Below are 10447 nucleotides of genomic sequence, written 5' to 3' on the forward strand. Positions count from 1 at the left end.
CGACTGGCTAGATCCCACAGCAGTTTGCACCCCTAAGAGCTCAGAGCCCACTGAGAAGGAAGAGAATCCTAGGTTTAGAGAACCCTATCTCTGTCTCCCCATCTTCTTCCCTAGCCTTGATCTGATTCGAAAGTTCACCCATCAGAATATTCAGCTAACCCAGAAACGGATTTCTCAATTACCCAGAGCACGGATGTTATAGTTCTGAACCAGTCAGTGCAATCCACAGCGCACTAGAGCAGCGATTCTCAACCTAACTAATGCTGCGACCCTTTAATTCAGTTCCTCATGTTGTGGTGGCCCCCAACCATAAAATTATTTTCGTTGGTACTTCATAACTGTAATTTTGTCACAGTTAGGAACCTTAGTGTAAATATCTGTCTTTTCTCTGATGGACTTACTCAACTCCTGCAAAAGGGTCATTTGACCCCCAAGGGGATCGTGGCCCACAGAGTGAGAACTGCCGCACGAGAGAGAAGCAACACGGTGGTGTCCGGTAGGCTGTGGGCCCACCTCTCTTGAGCCTCCATCTACAGGCAGGAATAACAACAGCTGCTTCTAAATGAAGGCATCCTTGCTCTACTCCCTTCCCCCAAATTCTTAATGTTTGAAAAGAAAGAGCAGGGAATCACAGTTCTGGCCAAAACTTTTTCTAAAGGTGTCAACATCCATAATTTACTTATCTGGTAATAAGTAAAATATTGTCATAAGCTTATTTTATAACCACATCGTCACTAACACAGTCCAGCACCGGCCTGGTTATCAGTGTTTTCTGGCAGCATCTGAAGTGGTTATTTAACATCAGACCTTCCAAAGAACAACGCTGGAAAAGCAGGAAGGGGCCTTAGAGCCCTTTGGCCATTCTCAGTTCCCTGTTGAGTAATTGGAGTTTTCAAGCTAGAGATCAGAAGCAGCAAGGCTTCATGGGAGATGACTAAGCACCCTTTGGGCAGAGCCATTAGAGAGCTCACAGACTCCAGAGCTTCAGAGAAAGAAACTAGTCTGGGAACACACAGAGGCCCAGTACTGTGGAGTCCTCCTGGTAGCTCCTGATGCTATCTCAGCCTTTGCTTGCTGGGTTTTGCAAAGGGCCACATTAAAGAGTTTGGTGCACTTGGCCTGACTTTTTTCTATGTACAGAATGTACACACTGCTTCTACTGGAGCACAAGATGGCTGCTTAGACCAGGAAAAAAAAAAAAAAAAACAATAAAAACTATACCCAGTGTTTAAAAGAGGGGGAAAAAAGCTTAGGTTTCTGTCAGCATGTGGAATGAGCAGCAGAGTATACAGTTGGTGCCTAATATATGCTTATTTCTATTAGCTAAATTCTAATAGAAAATAACAGAACACAGCCTCTAGGCTCAACACAATGAGCTCTCTGAAGGCAATGGTAGCCCAGAATAAAAGGCCTGGCACATCGGGGCCTCAGGAAATCACATTACTCTGGCAAATAAATGTGTACCCATGTTGAAAAGCTCACCATAAAGCTGGTCCTGAAGACCCAGAAGAAATGGAACAGCTGCTGGCTCAGCAGAGGGAGCCTTGGTGGGAAGAGAGAGAAGAGGAAGGGAGGTTACTTTTCGCTAGATACCTGTTTATTTCTTTTGAGTTTTGGAGAGATGACTCAGCAGGTAAAACCTGCCAAGTTGAGAATCTGAATTCAATTCCTAGTATCCCTGTGGTGGAAGGAGAGATCCAACACCTTCACGGTTACCCTCTGACCTCCACACATTTTGACCCCCCCCCCCGCCACACACACACACACACACACACACACACACACACACACACACACACACACACACACAGAAAATAATTTTCAAATTAAAACTTAATGTCATTCCTCACACAGCACTATTTGCCCTGCAACAAGAGGGAGAGATAAATCGGGACTATTTTTAGGATTTTAAAATTATATACTGAGGAATAATATGAGCTCTTCAGGGGCCTCTAAAAACATAAATTGGCCTAGGAAGCACAAGGCCCTGGGTTCGGTCCCCAGCTCCGAAAAAAAGAACCAAAAAAAAAAAAAAACAAAAAAAAAAAAAACATAAATTGGGTTGAGAAAACGCATGTATTTCCCACGCTCTGCCAATGGACCTCAGACTCGAGTGCCTGATGTTTACATCCATGTTTATGATATTATTAATGGTAGACACTTTGGTGTTTGACAGTCTGGGGCTATTAACTTGGCTGTGATCATTTGTTTCTTTTTCTTATAATGGAATCAGAAAATTTACAGAGAATTGAATGTCTCTGACAACTGTTTCACAAGTTCATCTAGCTTTTAGTGCAATTAGGGAAAATTTTTGTCTATATTTCCTTTAAAAAAAGGGGGGGAGGGGCTGGGCATGGTTGTGTACAACTACGATCCCAGCACTTGGGAGGTGGAGACAGGAGGATGGCAAAGCCAACCTGGGCTATGTAGTAAAAGGCTGTCTGAAACACTCCTCCATCTTCACTCCCCCCACAAGAATTTCATCGTTAGAAGTAAGCCTGAATTCCTGGGGACCAGGGACATCCTTCTTTGGTTGAGCTCATCACTCAGAACAATGTCTTTCCTTTGTCTCTCCACTGCCTCCCCTGATGCTGCCACAGGACCCTCGGTGCTTCCTATAGATCCATCAGGCCTCACTTCACTGGAAAGACCCTCACTCAGGCCTCATGCTCAGCCCATATTTAGAATGAAGTTCCCAACACCAGGACCAAACCTCTTCATGTGGTGTCTGAGGCTGTCCAAAGAAGGAGAGAGGCACATCATGGCTTCCCGGCTTCCCGTCTCCTTCCACTCATGGCTTCTTTCTGCCTGTGAACTATCAAAGGTTCCCATTAGCTCCCACTGTTCTGAGAAGCAAGCTCAGGCCCCTCCCTGACATAGGGCCTTCCTTGCACTTGGTCTCTACTGACAGGCCAGCCTCTCTTGCTCCCACTCCTCCATGGGTCTGATGGCCAAGCAGACCCTAAAGGTCTTCATCCTGGTTTCTGGCTCAGGTCATTCCTCTTCGTTCCCACCCCCAATCTGAAGAAGTTCTCCCATATATACAGGTTCCATCATCCACAAAAATGCCCTGTTATCCATCTTGCTTCATCTTCCTCCCTCCCTCTTCCCTTTCTTTCTTCCTCCCTTCTTTCCTACTCCTCTTCCTACTACTCCTTCCACGATTCTCTTTCCCCCATCTCCTTCTTCTTCCAAGTTTTATTACTTTCCCATGACACCCTGCCTATGTGGTTGTGATTCTTAGCTACACTTCAGTCCCTGGCAGATCCCAGTCTCCCTGTAACACTGCAATGGAGTTAAAAGATTCCCCACTGCCTTGTGACAATGTAGCGTCTGTAAGGGGGGAATACAGCACATCACTGTGTTTGTGGTGCTGCTGATGTAAACAAACCTACAGCTGTACCAAAGTATGACACATGTAACGATGTTCAGTAAATACTTGATAGTAAATGACTGTTGCTAGTTTATGCATTTATTTTATTAGGCTTCTGATTGGTGTTTTAGAGTATAGTCCTACTTATAAAAAATGTTTATTGTGGAATGATACTTTGTGCTGGCAGCAACCTTGCACACATCTGGAGGTTACTCCACCTCAGGATTGCATCATTGTCTCTTGTGTTTAATGTAACCTCCTGTTTTGTTCATAATTGTCCCAGGAGCAACAGGCTCGATACCATATAGCTAGGTGTGGTCCAGGATGTACCATCTAGGTTTGTGGAAGCTCTCTCTTTGATGTATGTACAGCAATGAAATCATCAAATGACTATTTCTTAGAACATGTCTCCATAGCACATGGTTGTCCGGCTGAGATAGCCCTTGTTTCTATCTCTTTGGGAGCACTTCCTAGAGTCTCACTTGAGGGACTGGCCTGTAGGCATGTCTGTGGGGATTGTTTTGATTATTAATGTGGGAGGACCCAGCCCACTCTGGGTGGTAGCACTCACTGGGTAAGAGGTCCTGGGAGTTAAGAATGAGTCTAGGAGCCAGCCAAGCAGCAGTGTTCACCCATGGTTTCTGTTTCAAGTTGTAACTTGTTTTCCTGGCTTTCCTAGTCATAGACTGTGACCTGGAAGTAGAAGCCAGATAAGTCCTTTTCTCACCTAAGTTGCTTTTGGTCAGTGTTTTCTCACAGCAACAGAATCCAACAGATAACATCATGCTGGCCTGGTCATTGATCACCGGAGTAGGTTCTTAGTAAATGTTTGACATCTGAGTATAGCAGCTGGATGGACAGAGCTGAGTCTGTGTGTCCCTTTGCCTCCTACTAACAAAGTGACCTCGGATAAGGGCCTTACTAACCAAGCCTCTGGGATCTCAACCCTATAAAGCAGAGGGATACAATCATCCCCCATCATGCATACACAAGGAATGTATCCACTCGTGTAGAACGAGTAACAGTTGCCACCCACACAGTAGGTTCCTGATAAACATGAGTCCACAGCTTTATCCACTTGTTTTGGAACTTTATCTTTTGACCTAGCCTCCTTAGGATGGGTCATTTGGAGAAAAGATTGCCAGTATATCCAAACCGGAAGATAAAATTGTAGCCAAGGCATAGCTTAGTTAGTGATAGAATGCTAGCTCAGCATACACAAGACCTTGGGTTTGTTCTCCCTCACCCCCCCCCCACAGTCATAATATAATAAAGATTACAAGGATTTTGAAGAGTTGGGCAGTTTCATGCCCTGGAAGTGGTGGAGATTTTCTTCCTGACTAAAAAGGTCAGATACTGCCTAAGAAATCATTCTGATCTCCATGAAGACAGGTTACAGATTAGTACTTGTAAGAGAGGCCCTCCCTAGGCTCACCGCCAGACTATAGAAGGAGCCTGAGCCTACCTAGAGCCTGAAGCTTGAAGCACAAAGAAATGAATCCTCCCACCCCCTAGGAACTTGGCTAATGTCTCTGCTTTGGGGATGAGGGGGATAGAGGCTTAGGGATCAGGGTTATAAAGGTCAGAGAGCACTCTTGTGAGACACTCTCCATGCCAAACAACCTCACCTTAGCTTCCAGGAGCAGCATTTTTGGAGGTAGGGAAGGACAACGGGAGTGGAAAAATCCAATGGCATCATAGCATGGACTCCCATTGGTAGCTGTGGCTCGAGGGCATCTCGCCACATGGCCCCTAGAGTCCTTTCAGTCTATTGAGAATGTAGGCTTTTCTAAGAGTTCGGTTCCTTTGAATAAAATGACCCACTTGATTCTACACTCCATCTCTGCCAACCTACCCTAAATCTAGGTCTTTGTGAGGGGCCAGTACTATGGGATTGACTCTGAGGGCAGAGTGGTCACCATGGGAAAAGTCAAACGCCCTGTAGTGGCTTTCTCCCTGGAGACAGGATCCAGGACGAGGACCTTGGCACTCGAGGCACTTGGAGACCATGTAGTTCAATCTACTCTGTTACCAGTAAGGAAACTGAGACCCAAAGTGCTCAAGTCTAGAGGCCAACAACCCAGATATACTCAATCCATGCCAAGATTTTTATCCTGTTCTCTGTCACGGTCTCACAAAGACACTTTCTGTAGTGTGATACAGGTGCAGCTATGCAAATAAATCCAGCTTTGACTGGAAAGTGTGAGCCCTGCTCCCCTAATGTCAGATTGGAGTTCTACCCTCACATCTTGCCTGGCCTGTAGCTTCTTTCTGGGGAAAAGGGTAGGCAGAAGGAAGACTTGTACAAACAGTTTCCAGATTTACACACTGATAGTCTCTTTGGGTGGAGCTGGGGCAGGTCCAAGGTGTGAAGGGCTCTGACTTGATCAGCCTGCTTTCTTGGGTTCTGTCCAGCTAAGCAGACATCCCCTTCCTCTTTTCCCAGAGCTCACTGGCCGTTTTGAGAACTAAGGAGCCTGGTGTGCACTGAAACACCTTTGGGAGGTGGCACTCAGCCAGGCAAAGGAACAGACTGAGTGGAAACCTGAAGGTAACTCACGGGGACTGCCTGGGAGTCCATGAGCCCAGTGTGTCTGTAACTGAGGTTAGGGAAGAGGGAGGAGGGAAGGGATGGTCGTGGTGAAATTCCCAGGAGGAAATCCATTCACTTAGACACATGATCTCAAAATGAACACTTAACTGTACCAGGAAATAGCTCCGAGGAAATCAAACAAGGAAGGGTGCAGGATTCCCACACGTGACTCACAAAGAAAGCTCAGAGTCAGGTATATTCCCAGGGAACTGGAGAGTGAAGTTCAAAGAATGACATCTTCAAAAATTGGTCATCTATTACCAAAAAAAGGTATCTATAGAGTGATTTTAAAAATAATATTGGAGAAAGGGATTAAGGAGAGATGAAATCCAAGAGCTACCCAGGCACTCTAAGGGCCAAACTATCTGCTCACAATGCTGGCCAAGATTCACTTGTCTGGTAAACACTACCTGACTCCTCTTGTTGGCCCAGACTCCTCAACCTCCCCAGGCTCCCTGCTCTTCCTTCTCCTCTCAGGTCTGCCCAGTTCCAGCCTTTACCTGCCAGCCCAGGGCAACCTCCTGCCTCTACACTGATGAAGTTGAGCCACTGTGAAGGTGAAAAGGCACGACATGCTGTCTGCTTCATCTCCGTGCCCGTGTTAAGCACTTAAGACACGTTGGATGGAGAAACAAATATTATAGTGCAGCAAAGCATATTTTTAAAGAGATATGTCATGATCTCAACTTTGTATAAAGATACATTTAAGATATTTTAAAGTCTGCCAAAACCAAACCAAACCAAACCAAACCAAACCAAACCAAAACCCGCTAATGGTCCTTGGGTGATGGGATTGTGATATAGTTCCCATTCTTTTCTCTATTTCTTTCCCCTCATTCTGTAGACTGGTAGCAGTTTTTTTGTTTTGTTTTGGTTTGGTTTGGTTTGGTTTTTTGTTTTTTTAAGAGCCACATTGGTTTGTTTTGTTTATTTGTGTGTACGTTCGTAGTACAAGTTGCAAGGCAGGGCACACGTGGAAGCCTCAGGTAAAACCCAGGTGTCTTCCTCCATCACGCTCCTCCTTCCTACCTACTTGCTTGTTTGTATGCTCATGCCACGCTTGTCTGTCTGTGCACCACATGTACGAAGGTGTCCTTAGAGGCCGGAAGAGGGTGTTAGATCTCCTGGAACTAGAGATACAGGTGGTTGTAAACTGACTGATGTGTGGGTGCTGGGAGCAAAACTTGGGTCCTCTGCAAGAGCAGCGAGTGTTCTAAACCACTGAGCCATCGCTCCAGGCTCCCACACTTTATTATTTATAAACAGAGTCTGCCACTATCCCTGCAACTCACCATTTTGGTCTGATTGGCTGGCCAATGAGTTCCCTGAATCTGCCTGTCCCTGTGTCCCGAGCACTGAAGTCACAAATGCACATTGCCACAGCCAGCTTTTACAGGTGTGGGGAATCCGACCTGAGGTCCTCATGTTTGCCCAGCCACATTGCTAGCTCTGCACAGATTTATATAATGAAAAAGTGTGTGGTTTAACACCGCTTCCAAAAGAGACCTGCAAAAATTAAGACTTCTAATCTAATTTTTAACTCTTGCTACATATTAGGTATATATTATGAAGACTTAGAGAAGAGAGCTTGACTTTCACAATGCAAAGAAATAAAATAAATTTACTATCACATTCTGCAGCTATTTTGACAAGCTTCGTAATTGGGTTCTTTTGTTTGTTTGTTTTTAAAGATTTGTTTATTTTATGAGTACACTGTCACTCTCTTCAGACACACCAGAAGAGGGCATTGGATCCCCTGACAGATGGCTGTGAGCCACCATGTGGTGGCTGGGATTTGAACTCAGGACCCCTTGAAGAGCAGTCAGTGCTCTTAACCACTGAGCCATCTCTCCAGCCCTACATAATTGTTGATTAGCTAGGCACGGATGACAGTTCTCATTAAACACTGGGGTTGGTAGCAAGTCACCCCTCACAGGCTGAGGGAGATTGGTTACAGAAACCCTCCAGTAAAAAATCCACAGAGGCTCAAATCTCCCAGAGAATATGCATATGAGATATTTGCATATGACTTACGTGGTTTTCTTGGACACTTGAATTATTTACGGTGTAAAACGATATAAATGCTATGTTCTAGGCTGTTACAGAATAAATAACAGAACTAGAGAAAAACCTGCACACGTTCAGTTCAGACACGAGGCTCCTTGCTCTGCTGACGAAGCCACCCTAATCTGGAGCTTAATGCTGGACCCAACCAAATCATGTACTCGCACAGCTGCCCCTGTCTCCCTCTCCTCCCACCACTCCGGGACAGGGTTTCTCTGTGTAGCCTTGGCTGTCCTAGAACTATGGCCTCTAAACTCTCAGAGATATGTCTGCCTCTGCCTCCTGAGTGCTGGGATTAAGAAGTGAGCCAACAGGCCCAGTTCCCCATAATTAAAACAAACAAACAAACAAACAAAAACCCAGCATACAAAGTAACTTTGTTTTGATTAATCCTCCCTGCTCCCCAACTGCTTGCCTTCTCTGACCCCAGATTGATCTTTCTACTTCTCTGTCATGTGACCCAATACCCTCCCCACCCTTCTTCCTTAAAGTGGCCCTTTCTGGTTTTATGGTCTTTATACACATTCAATCCCACATAACTACACTCCCGAAAAAATTAGCTGGGCCTGAAACTTCCTGGTGTTTGCTGAGCACACAGGAGTCACTAGGTTCAAGCCTAAGACCTAAAACAAGCCCCCAAATCAAACAAAACCCCCTACCTCTGGGGCTAGAGAGACAGCTCAGCAGTTAAGAGCATGTAGTGCTCTTGCTCAGGACCTGGGTTCCATTCCCAGCACCCATGATGGGTGGCTCACAGTCTCCTGAAACCAATGTTTCTGGCTTCTGTGGGCACCTGGACACATGCACACACATAATTAAAAGTAAGATAAAAACAAATTTAAAAACTGCATGAATGTGTGAAGGCCTGAGCATAGGTATGTACTATGTGAGTCCCAAGGGCCCACCAAGACCAGAAGGCAGCATGGAATACCCCAGAGCTAGAGTTACCCGAGGTGGAAAGCTGCCCTCCCCAGTATGGGTACTGGGAACGACACTTTACCCTCTGCAAGAGCTGTAAGTGCTCTTAACCGCTGAGCCATCTCTCCAGTCCCCAGATAAATTCTTTTTAAAAAATTAGAGGGTAAAATCTGTATACGAGAGAGCATACAGTTAGTTAAGATAACTTTAAAAGCTTCAATTCATTAACCATTTGCTTGCTCTGCACTGGATGGGAAGATTCAGCCAGCCAGCCATAGTCTCCTGTATACAATAAACTCCACTCCCTTCTTACACATGTTTATGAATTTTGACACAACAAACTTTGGGTAGCTATGACAGTCAAGACAGAACACATTTTAGGAATCCCCTCCCAGCTGGTGTCTGGTACATTCTTTTAATGGAGAGGCAGAGACAGCCAGGTCTCTGTGAGTTTGAGGCCAGCCTGGTCTACATAGTGAGTTCCAGGGCAGCCAGGGCTATGTAGAGAGAACTTGTCTCACACAACAACAACAAAAAGAATCCCCTGCTCTCCTACCCTAGCACCACAGATGTGTGCTCTGACCCCAGAGTTATACATTTTCCAAATTATTCTGGATATAATAAAAAATCCAAAAGAACAGTCCCAGACATGGGTGGTCGAATCTGTGCATGCGATACCCATGGTAAAGAGGATCAGTGATAGTTGAAACACCCAAACCCAGCTCTGTCCAAATGGGACGGGGAGGCACGAGGATGTGGCCCTTTGGCCTTGGAAAGCTTCTAAGGAAGCCTGGTTGGCAGACAGCAGAGCCTACCCAGAATGGGCTTCACAGAGGAACTTTTGACCCTCACCGTGGTGCTTACACTCAAAACTCTTGTTCTCTTCCCCACCCAGGGTAAACCTTTTAAATATGAGAAGCTGTCATCAATCAAGATTTATCTGGGAGCCTGGGAGCACAGCAGGTAAAAGAGCTTGTTATACAAGCTGATCACCTGAGGTTCCTGGAATCCACATGATGGAAGGAGACCTGACTGAAGTTGTCATCTGATAGCTGCAGGCTCAGTACTGTGAAGTGTGAACAACCACCCCCTCACTGATGACGACGATGATACAGAAAATAAAAGTTCAAGATTTATTGGGGTAGGTGGAGTGCTTAGAAGGCTAAGGCAGGAAGTTCATGGGTTTCAGGCCAGCTGGGGTATATACTGAGACGAGATAGAGATAGAGATAGAGATAGAGATAGATAGAGAGAGAGAGAGAGAGAGAGAGAGAGAGAGAGAGAGAGAGAGAGAGAGAGAGAGAAATACTCATTCGTTTATCCAACAGAACCATAGCTTTTGAGAGGGCTAAAGTAGTTCACCAACTACACACATGTTGAGACTGCATACAGAACATTGAGGAGGTCTGATGCACACGAAATTCTGGTCATAACCTCTGTCGTCTGGAGATAGCACACCCAGTAAGCAGATACTGACATGACCTAAAAGGACTCAGTTAC

At 45.5% G+C, this 10447-nt stretch overlaps 1 long non-coding RNA gene across 1 annotated transcript; it reads left to right on the plus strand.

Annotated features, from left to right (window-relative positions):
• Positions 1 to 5424: 5424 nt before the first annotated feature.
• LOC120094375 (uncharacterized) lies at positions 5425 to 10166 on the plus strand. The gene is made up of 2 exons (XR_005488716.2): positions 5425 to 5924; positions 9844 to 10166. It is a non-coding gene; the product is annotated as an uncharacterized LOC120094375 (long non-coding RNA).
• Positions 10167 to 10447: the final 281 nt, after the last annotated feature.

The sequence above is a fragment of the Rattus norvegicus genome, chromosome 8 (assembly GCF_036323735.1).
Source record: "Rattus norvegicus strain BN/NHsdMcwi chromosome 8, GRCr8, whole genome shotgun sequence".
Taxonomy (NCBI): Eukaryota; Metazoa; Chordata; class Mammalia; order Rodentia; family Muridae; genus Rattus; species Rattus norvegicus.